This window comes from Tiliqua scincoides, chromosome 4 (assembly GCF_035046505.1).
Source record: "Tiliqua scincoides isolate rTilSci1 chromosome 4, rTilSci1.hap2, whole genome shotgun sequence".
Classification (NCBI taxonomy): domain Eukaryota; kingdom Metazoa; phylum Chordata; class Lepidosauria; order Squamata; family Scincidae; genus Tiliqua; species Tiliqua scincoides.
The window spans coordinates 58,097,263-58,113,747 of NC_089824.1; the positions used below are offsets into that span (position 1 = coordinate 58,097,263).

General features: G+C 42.4%; 1 protein-coding gene across 1 annotated transcript in view; it reads right to left on the minus strand.

Annotated features, from left to right (window-relative positions):
• Window positions 1–15,809, minus strand: part of EPB41L3 (erythrocyte membrane protein band 4.1 like 3) — a 168,059-nt gene extending 152,250 nt beyond the window's left edge. The window contains exon 1 of the mRNA XM_066623666.1: window positions 15,782–15,809. The gene's annotated coding sequence lies outside the window, so the exon portion shown is untranslated. The remainder of the gene's footprint in view (window positions 1–15,781) is intronic.
• Between the last annotated feature and the right edge of the window lie 676 nt (window positions 15,810–16,485).

Genomic DNA, 16,485 nt, shown 5'->3' on the forward strand with positions numbered 1-16,485 from the left:
ATGTTATTAAGTGTGATATTACTTCATTATCATAGGCAGATATGTAAGTGCAAATATCAGAGCACCAGGATAAAGATAAATTATACTAACCAACATCTAAAAGAATGTTAGAACCTATAGGTACTATAGCTATGAAATATGTAAAAAGATGTATGCTAAAAATAATTCATCCACATGAACACAAAGAAGGCCTATGCATACTTAAATGAAAGGTGCCACCAAAGCCATTTGTTTAGGACTTCTGGGCAAGTATAGAGGCCCCTCCGTATCAGCTGGTTTCATATCCATGGTTTCAGTTATCCTCTGACCAAAAGTATTTTTAAAAATTACAGAATGTTCTCCTTCCTTCCTTCCTTCCTTCCCAGCCCGCCGCATTTCCCTCCCTGCTTCCTGCAGCACCTCAATCGATAGCTCCTCCAGTCTGAAAACGCTTTGGTGGATATCAACATGGAAGCAGCCGATCAGTCCTTTACTCAGGCAGAACACCCTCGATCTTAGCACCCATCATCTAAAAATACTGTACTGTATATAGGATTCACTGCTATGCACAGTTTTGGGCACCCGCAGAAGGTCTTGGAACGTATCACCTGTGGATATGGGTGCACTACTGTAGTTAATGACAGATCTCTCTCTTTTTCAATATGATGTGACACAACAATTAATAACTCCTTCTGTGGCAGAAATGCTGAAAATAATGCCCGATATAGCAATAGAATACAAGGCTATTATTCAGGAATAATAGATAACTGGTTTTATCTCAAGATATATTAGACCACCCCCTTTTATATTTGAAAATGTCAAAACAACATATGGCAAAATGCAAAGTATAAATGGAAAGCAGTAACAGATAACTCTTGCTCATTACTCAGATGGTAATGATTATAGTGTGATTCTCAGCATATTCAAAGTTCATTCAGAAGACAATAAAATTGTTGAAAGCCTTATATGGCTACTATAAGCTTTGCAAGCTACACTTCTGCTGACAAGTATACCACTGCAGTTTCCTTCAACCTGTGGACCACTGACTGAAACAGCACTTTCTGCAAAAGCTCTGTGAAACTGATACAATCAAGATAAAGATAAGCATAGAGGCAGTTCTCTTTGGCCTCATAAACCTGTATCTGACATATACCACCTCGGATTACAGATGAAGAGAATCACATGACTGAGTGTTCTTTCTGTATAGGAAACTAGTACAAGAAGGTAACATAGAATCATTTTTAACAGGTAGCATAGAACCATAACATAGGTAACACAGAACCATAATGTGAAGGGTGAAGGTAACATAGAACCATTTTGCCTTACATGCTAGTTTTCTATGTGAAGATACTTTTTTTTCCCTATGGAACAATCTTCAACTGCAGTTTGAAGCAGTATATCCCAGACGCGGGTTCGCGGATAATAAGGCCTATATCTTTATAGATTTCATCTCTTTACCATTACTGGCCCCTTCAAAACAGACAACATTGAATTAGGAGACCCTGTGTTTTCACTTTTCTTAAGTAGCCAATCAGGATGCATTTTTCATTCGCCAAGAAATACCCTAATGTGCAGTCACCATGAAACCTAGACTTGAATTTCCAGAAGTGAGGAAGAGGCAAAGGCATTAAATATAATTATGCTGAAATAGTAACATGCAGACCTGGTTTTCAATTACCCATTCCTGGAATGTGGAAAAAAGTCACAACAGAAATGGATGAACTAAAGCTATGCATTAGTGAATAATCTGAAGTGAACTGCCCACTGTATATGAAGGTTTATTAGCAGATCATTCCACTGGATTATCATTTTGAAGTGATTTAAAAACAAAAAAATTTAGTCCTTCACAACAATGTACAGACTAATATGCAGACTCAAGACTATGCCCCAAGTTATCCTTCCACCCACATAAGGAGGCTTACACACATGTAAGTGATTGCACTAAGTTAGTTGGCAACCTTCAGTCTCGAAAGACTATGGTATCGCGCTCTGAAAGGTGGTTCTGGAACAGCGTCTAGTGTGGCTGAAAAGGCCGATTCGGGAGTGACAATCCCTTCCACACTGGGAGCAAGTGCAGTCTGTCCCTGGCCTGTCTCCCTGGCTATGGGCCTTCCTTCTTTGCCTCTTAGCCTCAGACTGTTGGCCAAGTGTCTCTTCAAACTGGGAAAGGCCATGTTGCACAGCCTGCCTCCAAGCAGGCCGCTCAGAGGCCAGGGTTTCCCACTTGTTGAGGTCCACTCCTAAGGCCTTCAGATCCCTCTTGCAGATGTCCTTGTATCGCAGCTGTGGTCTACCTGTAGGGCGCTTTCCTTGCACGAGTTCTCCATAGAGGAGATCCTTTGGGATCCGGCCATCATCCATTCTCACGACATGACCGAGCCAACGCAAGCGTCTCTGTTTCAGTAGTGCATACATGCTAGGGATTCCAGCACGCACTAAGTAGCATTGCAATTGTGCACGAAGATGTCACACAAAGTTGTCAGTATTTTTAAAAAGATTTTTAAATATGACATCATAGTTGTTCAATTTATTCCACATGTGCTTTCACAACAGCACAAAGTGCCACCTTATTTCTCAGTGTGCTCCTTAGGCCACAATACTATAAATCCAAGTAGTGGTAATACATATTTTTAAGTACCACACATGGCTTACAGTTGACTCTGAAAGTGATGCCTTCATATCAGACCAGATATCTGATCTGGAAATATTAATTTCATTATCTCCAAGCTGCTTAGTAATATACAGATAATATACAACATGCTTAGTAATATACAGATACTAGATCTTATGGTTTGTGTAACTCCAAGAAAATGAAGCTAACCTAGTATCCAATTAGTAAAATACACAATGTGTATTTTTGCCCCCAGATTGTTGACACATATGTGCAGATATATGTGCCCTTTATGGCTCGGGGCCAGGATAGAGAGACCACCTTCTTCCATACAATCCAACCTGTCATCTCAGGTCATCCGAGGAGCCCCTTCTAACTGTACCACCACCAGCGGAGGTGAGGGGGATGGTGGCAAGAAACAGGGCCTTACATTTTATTTGTAAACCACCTTGAGTGCCCTTAACAGGGTACAAAGGCAAGTTACAAAATCTAGAAATAGTTACACAGAGGTTCCTTAAGCTGTCAAGGAGTCTTCCTCACTACTCCTTATTTAAGGACACTCTCTTTGCTCCTTTTCAAAGGGCCTATAGAACACTTATTAGGAGAAGGAGAAAGCCTGTTGCTACATGAAGCATAACTTCTTTTTAAGTGCTTAGGATTTCCAAATAATTCATCTACCCCAGTAACAACGGTAGGCAGACTAGAACATCGTCATCCCCCATACAGCAAGCATTCAAAAGATCCCAAAAAACTGTAGGGGAGTGGGGAGGAAATTCCTGTGATACCTTGGAAACTTCCAGTGCATTTTATGTCACAAGTTTCAGAAGCAGCACTGTACTTTAGCCACTATGCCAGTTTTCTCTGTCACTAACACAAGGTAAGCTTTGAAAGATGGTATACTAGAAGCAGTTTACATACAACCCTTTTCTGTCCATTGCTATGGCACAAGCAGAAACTTGCACTGCAGGTGTTAAAATGGCATTCTGCATGATCAAATTAGGACAGAGCTACTGTGAAATATAGAGGGGAAACATCTATTAACCTCCAATCCAGCGCACTGGAGGTTACATCCAATCCAGCACATCCAGTCAAATCTCTTAACCTCCAATACAGAACCTCCAATTCAGCACATGCTAGCATAGCACAATGTGCATTGACCAAGGCTTATAGAAGCTACGTGACCCATTAATGCTTTCCAGTGTTCTTAATGCTAAGAGTGTTCCAATATCTGAAAACCAAAGATGCTTCAGGAAAAGGAAACTGGGCAGAGAATCAGCAGGGGAGGGAGGAACTGCTTAAAAAATTCTCTGCCATTTTTTGCTCCAGTTTGCTCATCAAGCAGTTTTCCTTTATCCCCTGCCCAGGGTTCAAGTGCTGCATGGTTTCCAAAATAGCTTTTGCTTTTAAAAACCCAAAACAAATACAATGTGTCAAGGCACTGTTGCATGTGTCTGTATGTTGTTTGGCACTACAACATCAAAGGGCTGAAGGCAGCTCAATTTCCTTCTCCACAGCCAAAAAAGGTTATGGTTTTTGAGAAAAATGATAAATTTTAATGATAGCAGTCTTTAAATTTACTCTTGAGATTTCTTATTTTGTTAGCACCTCAAATGCTCCACTGACCTTATGAATCAAATGTTTCCTTTTTCTGCTGACACAAAATGTGGGCAGTGGCTTGCATTATCATTCGTGTTAACAAATTCCTTATCATGAACGTCTTCCAGTGCAAGCGTAAATTTAGAAACCTTTGCTACTGTAGTTTTCTTTGCTTCATTTCTTTAAAGCTAAGCCTTTATGTAACAGACTAAAAACTCACTTATCAACAGTGGCGTCACTAGGATTCGCGTCACCCGATGCGGGAGGCCTGTATATCACCCCGTGCAATAGGCGGGGCAACACCCCAGGTGATGGGCATGGTGATGTACCATTGCCCCACCCCCACTGGTTTTTTGGCTGTACCTTTTGTTAGAACACAGATATTTCAATGTGGTTTGTTTCATTGCATTCTGCATGAAATGACGCATTGATTGATATATAACATGATGGTCTTATTCCTCCAAACTGATTTTAGTGATTTTGAAAACTTGTAGAGTCACACACACACACACACACACACACACACACACACACACACACACACACACAACCCCCCCCCCCCCCGTGTCAACTTACTAACACCTTATTGCAACAGTTCTCAAACTTTTAGCACCGGGACATACTTTTCAGAATGACAATCTGTCCAGGACCCATTGGAAGTGATGTCATGGCCAGAAGTGACATCATCAAGCAAATTAAAACAAATAATTATAAATTAAAATAAAAGAAATTATTAAATAAGGGGGAGTCAGTCCTGTTCCACCAAGTGAATTTACTCTGAAGTAAGTCCTATTGTGGTCAATGGGGCTTACTCTCAGGAAAGTGTGGGTAGAATTGCAGCCTGTGAGCCCAATCCTATGCATGTCTACTCTGAAGTAAGTCCCATAGTGGTCAATGGAGCTTACTCTGTAGTCTGCCTGCAATAACAACCCTCCCCCCCCCAAAAAAAAGAATCAGTGAGATTTCCAGCCCTCCCCAGTGCCCAGTTTAAAGTTCTTCTGAAGACCTACCTGGCTTTGCAAGTGCAAAATAGAAAACGTTCCCCTTACCAGTTGAAGCGTCTTTTCTTTGTCCTTTTGGGGGGGGGGGAGGCTGCCTTCTGGAGCATTTGTTGCACTCCAGCTCCATCGGATTGGGACCATTTTGGTATCCTCACATTCCCCTTTGCCTGGCCTGACCACCAGCCAAGGCACGTCTGCCTACTCGTGAGTAAACGCTGCTTCGCTTTCCACAGGGCTCAATAGACTGCAGCTGGGAGGGAGGGAGGGACCTCCTTCTCCCTTTTGTGTTTTTGGGGACTGTATTCAATGGATCGGGACCATACTGGCATTGTTGGATTCCTCTCAGCATGCCCTTTCCGGCGGACTATGGCAAGTATGTCTACTCACAAGCAAACGCGCAATACAGCTCACTTTCACTTTCCATAGGGATCCATGCATTTTTTCTTTCCAGTTTTTTGGCCATAACTTTTGAAGGAAAGGAGCTATTTCAATCCTGTTTCTTGCTTTGCATTCTGCTGGATATTCCGCATCCAACAGTGTATGGTATGATGGGCCAGCTCCTAATGCCGCGATTTTAGTGCATCCTCCCCCCAGCGCATCACCCAGTGTGGCCTGCACCCACTGTACCGTCCTTGTGACACCAGTGCTTATCATCAGTATTATCCCTCCAACAATTCAAAAAGAACATCTATGATTTACACACACACACACACACACACACACACACACACACACACACACACACACACAAGTGGTGGTCCTGGGGAGGTCAGGCGGGCATAAGGACACATAAGGACACCCGCTGTGCTGCTACCACCTCCGCCTGCCCTCCTGTGTCGTTTCGAGAACTGGGAAGACCCCACGCTGCGTCCACAGCTGCTCCAAAAGCCTTCTGAGGCCTCTGGAGGGCTGTTAAACAGTACTTCTGAAAACCGGAAGTACAGTTTAATGGTCCTCCAGAGGCTTCAGAAGGCTTTCAGAATAACTGTGGACTTTGCATAAGGCTCTGGGTCGGAGATAAGTCAGGAGGACAGCATGTTGTGGTCCTGTACCCTGGGGCAGCACAGGGGCAGCCTGCAACTGACTCACATACATACACAAAGATGAGTAAGGGAAAACAATTGGTTTATATAAGAACGATGAAAACTCTGCAAATGTGATTCATCTGCCACATACCATATGAGGCTTAACAGAGCAGTGAGCACTTTAAAAACTTTAAAGTACTCTAAATCAGGGGTGTCCAAACTTTTTGGCAGGAGGGCAACATCATTTCCCTGACACTGTGTGGGGGGGGGAGGGAAAAAAGAATTAATTTACATTTAAAATTTGAATAAATTTACATAAGTTTACATAAATGAATATATTAAAGATGAACTTATATGAATGAATGAAGGTCTTGCAATAGCTCAAGGCCCATAAAAGGCCTTGCATAAAGCAAAACTGTCCTTTCCTTTGCTGCTGCTGCTGCATCACAGACGTGAAACAGCAAGCAGTGAAGGAAGCCCTCGTCCCACAGCTCACGAGAAAGGTCAAACAGTCGCCCTCACGCTGAGAGCAGTTGCGTTGGGCCAGTGCGGGCTCCAACAAATCTCTGGAGGGCCAGAGGCTCATTGGAGAATGGGGGCTCCCTGAGGGCTGCGTTGAGAGGCCTTGAGGGCCACATGTGGCCCCAGGGCCGGGGTTTGGGCACCCCTGCTCTAAATCTAAGTCTAGGCCCATGAACAATGTAGTAAGCATAAGAATGCGGCCAGTGTGTAAGCAGAAGAATGGGCTTTACTTCCTCCCAGTAGGTAAGAATTTCTGCATCTTGAAAGGTTCCAAGGTAACATCCCTACAGCTTTTGTCTTTAACTGAGCCACTGATTACATGTGGTCAAGAACTGGTCACAACAAGGCAAGCACAGCAAATTCGTTTGATGTGTGGGTGGGAACAGATGGGATATTATAATGGAAAATGAGACAGAGTCATCAAATGAAGTGGTGGGTTGAGAACCACAAAATTCCACTGGGGATGCTAATCTATTCTCAGGCCACTGCATTAGTAAGAAGTAGACCAAAACTCAAACAAACGGAAGAAAACAAACTTAGAAGGAAAAGGTTACTGTAAAGCTGAACCTCATACAAACATGTTTTAAAACAAACAAGATTAGGATTGGAATAACAACCATTGCAGGGGTTAGAATGTTGGAATTCAGTGTGAGTAGATAAGGAGATTGGATACATTGGTGCAGCAGCATATCAGTCATATTGCTCCCTTCTCTAGATGGCACTGCATGGCGCTCTCTCTCAATTTTCCATTCAGTTCAGGCATAAAACTCTCTTCCATCAGCGAGGTCCATTAGTTTGCTTCATTTTAAAGATGTATCAATAGCCTATCTTTTGAAACTGCCTATCAATAGTTTTCTAATAAATGCAGTCTCTTGAACCATGTTTAACAAGCAGAAAATACAGTGCATGGTGGGTGCTTCTAACTTCAGCAGGGACTTCTAGACCTTATACTTACTTCTTCGCTGAGCTAGGACAATTTCCGGTCTATGTTTCTTGCAGAATGCATTCGATTATTATTAGAGTATTGGTTTGAATTCAAAGCATTCATTGGTATTTTGATTTTTCAACAGTCCTTGTAACTGTATCATCCATTTACAATGGAATCTTATACATGTTTACTCAGAAGTAAGTCCCACTATGTTCAATGGGACTTAGGGCACAATCCTAACCCCTTATTGTCAGTTCTTTCCAGCACAGGCACATCAGTGCCAATGGGACGTGTGCTGCATCCTGCAGTTGGGTGTCACTCACGGAGGCCTCCTCAAAGTAAGGGAATGTTTGTTCCCTTACCTCAGAGCAACATTGCCCTTATATCAGTGCTGGAAAGCACTGACATAAGGGATTAGGATTGCGCCCTTACTCTTATATAAGTGCATGTAGAACTTCAGCCTTAGATTTAACACCGAGGTAAATTTATTAAAGTGCGTATCTGTAACTCTGATTATTGAACTGTCAGATTCAAAGCCCTACTCGTCTTAGAGGTTCACTGGATGCTTCTACCTCAAGGACTTGGCCACCCCCAAGTACATGGTTTGCCAAATGTTGCCCCCCCCCTTACAATGATGTGCCAGCCTCTGCCATTCTCCAGTGTTGTAGCTCAGAACTCTCCTCCCCTTCAATTTTCTCTTCCTCTCTGTTCTCCTCTTCCTTTCTAATCCAGAGAGTGGAAAGAGAAGCAGAGACAATGGAGGCAAGTAGGTAGACAGAGATGGGTGCCTGTCACCCAGGAACTTACCCTGGACAGCGATCCACAGTGGGGGGGGGGGGAAGAAAGACAGCAAGCTGAGGCAGAAGGAGCCCAGCCCAAAGGAACCCCCAAGGGGCCACCCAGGGAGTGGAATGCTCCAGGGCTATAGCCACAGCCTACTCCCCCATTGGGCAGGGCACAAGCTGCCCAAGCAGCTTGGTAGCCCAGTTGTAGCCACCCTTTTTAACAGGGAGGGCAGAGTGTGCTGCAGGAAGGCCTGAGATCCCACGAGATCTCAGGCCCAGGCGAGATAAGAAAGAGTTGGGGGTTTGAAGGGCTGACCAGGAGAATAAGGAGGAGCCTGACAGCCACAGGAGGAGGAAGCACCTTTCTGAGCTCTGTCAGGGAGGAGATAGGAAGGGCAGAAGAGTGGAGGAAGGCCTGGCCTCCTGAGGAGGGAATGGTTGCAGCCTGGGGGCAGACATAGCCTGGAGCAGCTGCAGGAAGGGAGAGGCCAGAGACTACAGCCCAGGGAGAGGAAGTGGGAAGGAGAAGGAGGAACCTGCCCAAGATGCAACCTGGCTTGCTAAGGCAGGAGACCCATCCTAGGGCTACTGGAGAGCCCCGGTTGGAAGGAGCCCCTGGAGCACATCCAGTCTGACCCTACTTACCTGGGGGGAGGATTACTCCCCATCTGTTGGGACGAGGAACCTGGTGACACCCAGGTCGGAGACAACCTGTGAGAGCTAGAGGGGGGCAAGAGCACAACCCCAAACCACTCAAAGGCAGCCCCAGTTCTAAGGGGACCACCAAGGCATACCTACCATCCAGAGGAGAACACGGTGTCCTCGGCATGACTCATGATGAGAAGTAATTGAGAGGGGACCTGTGAAGTAACTGGCCCCTTCTTGTGAACTTTGCTTTGGACTTTATTTAACACTGTAAACGGGGTATGCCCTGGGGATTCCTGTGACGGAACAGGGCCCCAGATGAATGTAAAGTCTTTTACTAAATTTAAAAGGGTCAGAAAACCCATTTTTGCTGCTCCCCTTTCTTCTCACTGGCAAGGGAGGGACTGGATAGTCCTGAATCACACAGTAGACACCGCACCCCTTGACTCTGCCGCAAGATGGACATCACAGTGCCCCGCACCAATCTGGTGCCAGAGGTTACTGCTTCAGTTGGCCACCTGACCCCTGCTCAGGAAGTTGATGAAAAGCTGTTCTGGGGGACCTCCAAGGAGGGCAGAATATAACAGCAATGGGAACTTGAGTCAGATGACTTGAGCCTGAGTTGCAAAAACACATGCTTTGCTGACTTGTGTACACTCAAGTCATGTGGGTCAGTCACTCACTCGAGTCTTGGTCCACTGACTCTGAAATGGGTCATGAATAAGAACAACTTCTGTGTCTGGGTTTGCTTTCTTACTTTTTTGTGGCAAGAAAGACCTCGTAGGGCCATCTTTCAGACTGGACACACAGCAGCAAAGTTACAGCCAGGAGTCAGGGAACAGTTAATGTTTTGGTTTTGCATCGAGCAGGAGGTGGTGCAGGGAGGCAAGAGTAGGCTCTCTTGTCCTGAAGGAACCGTTGATCATTGGACAAAGATTTTTTCACTGGACAAGTGAGGGGAGAAGGGGGGGCAGCTCCTAGCCATCAAGTGAGTGGAGAAGGTGGTAGGGAGGCAGTTCCTAGCCATCAAAGATAAAGTCATGGCTCCAGCAGGCTTATTGAATGATTGTCTGCAATAGGACTACTTCTGAGTAGAACTGCAAAGTATTGAGTCATACTGGTAAGCCACCCAGCAGCTGTGCACAATCTTCCTCCTGCTTGCCACTTCTGTCCCCGCTTTCACACAATCCATCTTATCCCCTCACACCTTGCTGAGCTCAGGTACCTCCCAGTCCCTGTTGCTCTGTGCCCTGGCATGCCTGGTGCTCCTTCTGAAGGCGTGATGTGAACAGACATGGGAAAGTGTTTCATTGCTGGGGTTTGTCAGGAATCAATTGGCGCTTTCTGCCCTACTGCCTTCACTAGAAGAAGAGCAGACCTTTTGTTTACAGAAGGGATGAGGACATCAGGGGAGTTTTAAATGAGAACTCCAACACATACACACTCAACCAAGAGCTCCTTTTCTCTGTGGAGCCGTGCCTGATACATGTATCAAAAAGACTCCAGGCTTGATCCTAATAGAGTCCCAAAAACACTCTGGACAAGTCCCCATGGCCACCCATTAAGACTTATGCATGAGTCAAGTCAAAGGGTGTGGGGAGTCCTGACTTGACTCGAGTCTAGCCGCAATGGATTTGCACATCCCTGGATATAAACATAAATTCATCCTCACATAAATTTGCACATCATTTGATGGGTAGAGAGCCATGAAAACCAACCGAAAACCCACCGGGGAGCCCAAAAATCTGACACCCTATACAATATATAGGATTGTAACCTTAATGGGGAGCTGCAGCCAATAGCCCAGGAGGTTAAGGGAGCCACCAGTAGAAAAGGTTGGGGATCCACTTCACTAGGCTATTTTACACATTTAGTATATCTAGCTTGGATCTCAATATGAACTATGGCTCTATTGTTTCATTTATTTAGACCTTTAGAATTTATTTTCATTCCTCCTCAACTTCCTTTATTCTTTATTCTGTCTCTGCAATATAACCACATCTTCTTGCTGCCAGATGTTTACTTCATATAAGTATCAAGGCTCCCTTATCTTCAAATTCCTATGCTAGTGGTAGATATAGCATTAAAATCAAAACAAGAAACTCAGGCCTTTTAAAAACATAGATGGGCTAAAACACCAAGGGCATCCAAGTGGGGCCTGATAGGAGCCAAAGATTCTTTTATAAAAATTGACCTTATATAACTCATTAGTTTGGAGTTTTCACATGGATGCTAAAATAACTCATTTTTCCGGCATCTTGTGATTCAAAATGCAAAACCCATCTTGGCTCAAATTTATATTTGACTTAACCATGACTTCACACTAACAACGTTCTGAAAAAGAAAGGCTTAGAGGCACTTTCAGAGTGCATGAAGATGCTCTTGATGCCAGTTTTTCCATTTCAGGTTATAAAATATTGCATTTCTGTTGGACTGAATTCATTATGTATTGCCAATAGGCATCACCTCAATGTTTGGAATTTATTGATGTGGTATGTGGATTCTCACACTAAGAGGACTACTCAAGGAGTAGATTTCTTAACGAGAAAGCAGTTAAAGCTTTTTTCCTCATTGTGCTTTATGGCTGTCAAAGCAGACAAAGCAAGGCTGCTACTATCCAAGATGAAGAGGACAGCACAGATTATTTGCTTCGCAGGCAGCATGCAAAGCTTTTCAAATGGCTTTCAGACTACAGGTAGGCCTGCATCATGTAGGACTTGGAAAGGTGCAGTCAAATAAATCAAGATTTCCAGGTGGTTTGAAATGATATTGCAGCAAGCCACATTTCTGTTGCGTAACTGCCCTTATCACATTTCCATTGAGTGCATGTGCTTATTACAGTTAACCTCTTTCAGCTCTGCTAATGAACGTCATTGTTATCAGACAGAGAACATACTCTGGCTGCCTAGCTTGTCATCTAGGGAGAAGGGCGGGATATAAATAAAGTTTATTATTATTATTATTATCTAAGCCTGGGACTCCTTTAATCTCAATATTTCTGTCCTATTTCTCTAGACAGATATTTCTATTATTTTGTGGAGAGACAGAAATATCATTCGCATACAGCATACGCAAGACAACCTCACTCTATTTTAATATTAAATTGTGCATTTGCTTATAAAATAAAACCACAATAGCCATTAGGTCTGTCTAATTATAGTTGGACATAAGACAGTTATATTGCCCAGTCCTTGCCCAGTTCCTAGATATGACACTAAAAAAAATTCAGTGAAACATTATATACATGCATTGTCTAGCAAAAACATGCTGTAAATTTAGGAAAAGCAGTCAATTATTCATCCCCTTGAAGGATATTAATGTACTTCAAAACAAAACAGGCAGCTGGAGTTTTAACACTGAAATCTCACTTTTAGACATAATAAATGTTGTTCAGGCTAATCTAGTGGAGTAATATGCAAGATGTGCATTCCTAAGTTCAAAAGTCATTCTTCTCTCAGACTGATCAAGCCTTCCTTGCTTCAAAGGACAATCCAAAGCAGTTCACTCACAGAGCTCACAGCTACTCAGTTATGAAATTACCTAACACCACTCATGCAGCAAAATCACTTAAACTGTATTTCTAAACATATTTCAAAAATACAACAAGAATCCCACTGAAGGGGTCAGGGAGAAGATTAAGGGTACAACAAGATCCTATTGTAGTCAATGGCAAAAGTTCCATAGATTTTCATAGGCTTGGATTGTGCCCTAAAGCAGAAACATATGCTCAACCAGCATGAAAGGTCATACGAAAAATGATGAGAATCATTAAACTCCAGAACTATGACCTCAAATTATTGCCATAAGATAAACAACTGTCCTGTTATGAGAATTAGGGTATGAATGGAGAAGCCTTGCAGGTCTTCAATCTGAAAAAATTATGTATTAAAAATTCATTGAAAACCTCTTATTGTAGAAAATTGACTTTTGCACCATGACCAGTTTTTCAATTAATTAGCTAAATTCAATATAATAGATAACATCCTTTAGCAATATCTATTATCAATCACAAAAAATTAAAACAACAACACATTGGGGCTATTCATATTTTACAGATGTTTTTAAGAACATTGGCAAAGCTGACATGCAATGACATTTCAACGTAACAGCAATCCAGAAAGCTGTGCTAACACATGTATTTAAATAACAGAAAAGTAACATATCCCAAGCAGAATTATAGAACTAGAGCAGGGGTGCCCAAACCCCGGCCTTGGGGCCACATGCAGCCCTCGAGGTCTCTCAATGTGGCCCTCAGGGAGCCCCCAGTCTCCAAAGAGCCCCTGGCCCTCTGGAGAATTGTTGGCACCTGCACTGGCCCAACGCAACTGCTCTCAGCGTGCGGGTGACTGTTTGACCTCTTGCGTGAGCTGTGGGATGAGGGCTCCCTCCACTGCTTGCTGTTTCATGTCTGTGATGCAGTAGCAGCAGCAAAGGAAAGGACATTTTTGCTTTGTGCAAGGCCTTTTATGGGCCTTGAGCTATTGCAAGACCTTCATTCATTCATATAAGTTCATCTTTAATATATTCATTTATGTAAACTTATATAAATTTATTCAAATTTTAAATGTAAATTAATTCTTTTTTTCCCTGGCCCCCAACACAGAGAGATGATGTGGCCCACCTGCCAAAAACTTTGGACACCTCTGGACTAGAGCTACAATCCTACATACACTTTCCTGGGAATAAGCCCCACTGAACCCAATGAGAGTTACTTCTGAATAGACATGGATAGGATTGTGCTGTTGTTAATTTTAACAATGAGACAGTGTAATGACCTTGCAAACTGTACTCCATGACAAAATCAATGGAACTTAAGTACATTTTGATCTTTTCTGCATTGCATCCAAAGTATTATCTATGATAAGAGTGCCTCATAAATACTGAATAGAGAAGCACAAATTCAGTTTCTGCTTGGAAGTGAACATCAGAGGCCTGCAGTTGTGTTGTTGGACATTGATCTGTCTGAGACAGTGAGACTGAACTGTTGTACAGGAATATGTCATAAAACTAACGGAGGGATATGAATAACAACCTTGTATTAAGGTTCATCTAGACCAGTACCAACTAGTCTAACAGCTTCACAGTCTAAAACAGAGGTCATTCCTAGCATGGCTACCTAAGGTCCTTTAACTGTAGATGCAAGAACTGAACCCGTGACCATTCAGAAAAAAAACCTCTTGTTCAATAGGACAAGGTGGAATGAATGAGTTTAGAATCAGGAATTTACTTTTAATGAATATATCCACCTTTGTTCCAGCATGGAATTTGAAGTAGCTTGCATGGTTGCCTGTCCACGCACTGACTAGACCTAGACTTACTACCTCAGCAAGGTAGCTGTATCAAGTCCTGCCAGACTATGTCCTAGAACGCTCACATTCAAGAATGTCAGCTATTCTGAATGACAGATATGCCAGTCTTCCTTCCTTTCAAGGTTGACAGTGAATTTTGCTCCAGCAATGATTTTTCTAAATGCAGGTTGTAGACTGATAAAGGGGCCATATCATCTTTAAAAAAAAAAAAAAAGGACACACAGCAATGCAATTTTATGGTATAATATCTCATTTGCTGCATTGCTGAAACAGAAATACTTTCACAGTGTAAAAACACGGTGCCCTTTTTAATGCAAACAAATCACCCTCATACACACTTAGGAGGTTCAACACAGAGGCAACAAGTTGACTTGCATGAAACATCAAAAGTATTTCACATCAAATATTGTTTCAGAATCATAAACCCAAACAGAACCCAAACACTTTAATACAAACATTTAGATCAACTCTGGAAAAAAAATTTATCTAGGAAAAGTTGTTTTCTGTATAGTCCAGATTTTTCTAATAACACGTTTTCTAAATCAAAATGGTTTTATTTTAATAATTGAACATTACTGGATGTGATTCATATGCTAGATGTTCAAATGCACTCACATTTTTTCAAACTTTTATTGTTGGTTCCCCAACAATACTCCCCACCAAATCTTTTTTTCACTCCACAAAAGACTGAAGCAAATGGAACACTAGTTCCCCCTTCACCATGGTTAAGACTGAAAGTAAGCTGGTGGAGATAGTAATTCCCTCCCTGACATGGTTAAGAGATACTGCGGCAGCACCGTATCTGCCATTAGGGTTAATAAGAATCCCCAATTAAATGGAATTTGAATCATTTCATAAGCACATCACATGGCTCGATTGAAACAACTTACTCCCATTCATCTCTAGTCACTCGTAACAAGTGTCAATATGTGACTCATGCCAGAATGTGGACAGGGATACACATTTTGGAATGTGCTGTCTATTCAGAGCAGTGGAGCACAGATTAACTGCATGCTCCCCAGAGTGCACATTCAGATGTAAAACCCAAATAATTTAATATATGTTTGTGGCTCCCTATCCAACATGCGAAAGCAACATGTAGCCCTGCTTACTCACACTAATCTTCCTATATGAATTGGAACTACGTGATCAGTGACAAGATAATGTCAATGACAGCACAGATTCTGGGGAAAAAACAAAGCAAAACCCAAGTAATATAGAATCAGATAAATGTTGCATTTCTAAAGATATAAACAAAACCTTCTGCAGCACTGAAAATCACAGTTTCTTTTTAATTATAACCATTAAAAATACATGTATTTTATTTATCTCAAATTAACAGAAAACACCTTCAGATCTTTAAACTATTTCAAAACTTACCAAAATGTATCCACAGGATGATCATCACCAGCACATTGTAGCATGCCCATATTGTGTAGTAGTGGCCAGTCATAATTTTCAGCATATATGAAAAGAAATAAAAGAAAAAGTTAATCATTCAATAGCAGAGACATAACAGGCAAAAAAGTTACCGTCAGAAGACAATATCAGTTGATAGGGAATGCCAATTCATTAGAAAGGGGGAGGGAGAAACTAGAGACTCATATTTATATTTAAAACTCTTGGAACTGGTGAAGGAGCAGGACCAATGTTGTGGACATGGAAATAAAAAACAGCAGTGCACTCCAATAGGATTAGGGTTCAAATGGAGGGTCAAGGAAGGAGACCAAGACAAACAGCATTTGCAGGAGCAACACACACAGAGGGAGAAGGAAGGGGAGGGATATCCTCAAGTCCATGATCATGACCTGAGAATAGAGAAGGCAGAACTGGTCAAGAGATAAAGCAAAAATGTGTGCACTACTAAAACAGTGGGGAAGGCTAAATGCCAGAAAGGTGCAGAAGAAGATTCCTGCCTTTAGAAATTTATGTATTTTGAACAATAGAAGCTGGAGTTCATTTGCTTCTGCAATATGATGGTTTCACCAAGAGATTAGATAGCTGGCAAACTGAAGATTCAAAGTTCAGACTTACAAATAATGATCACAATGGCCCATAACATTTTTACATGTGCTGTTATTAAC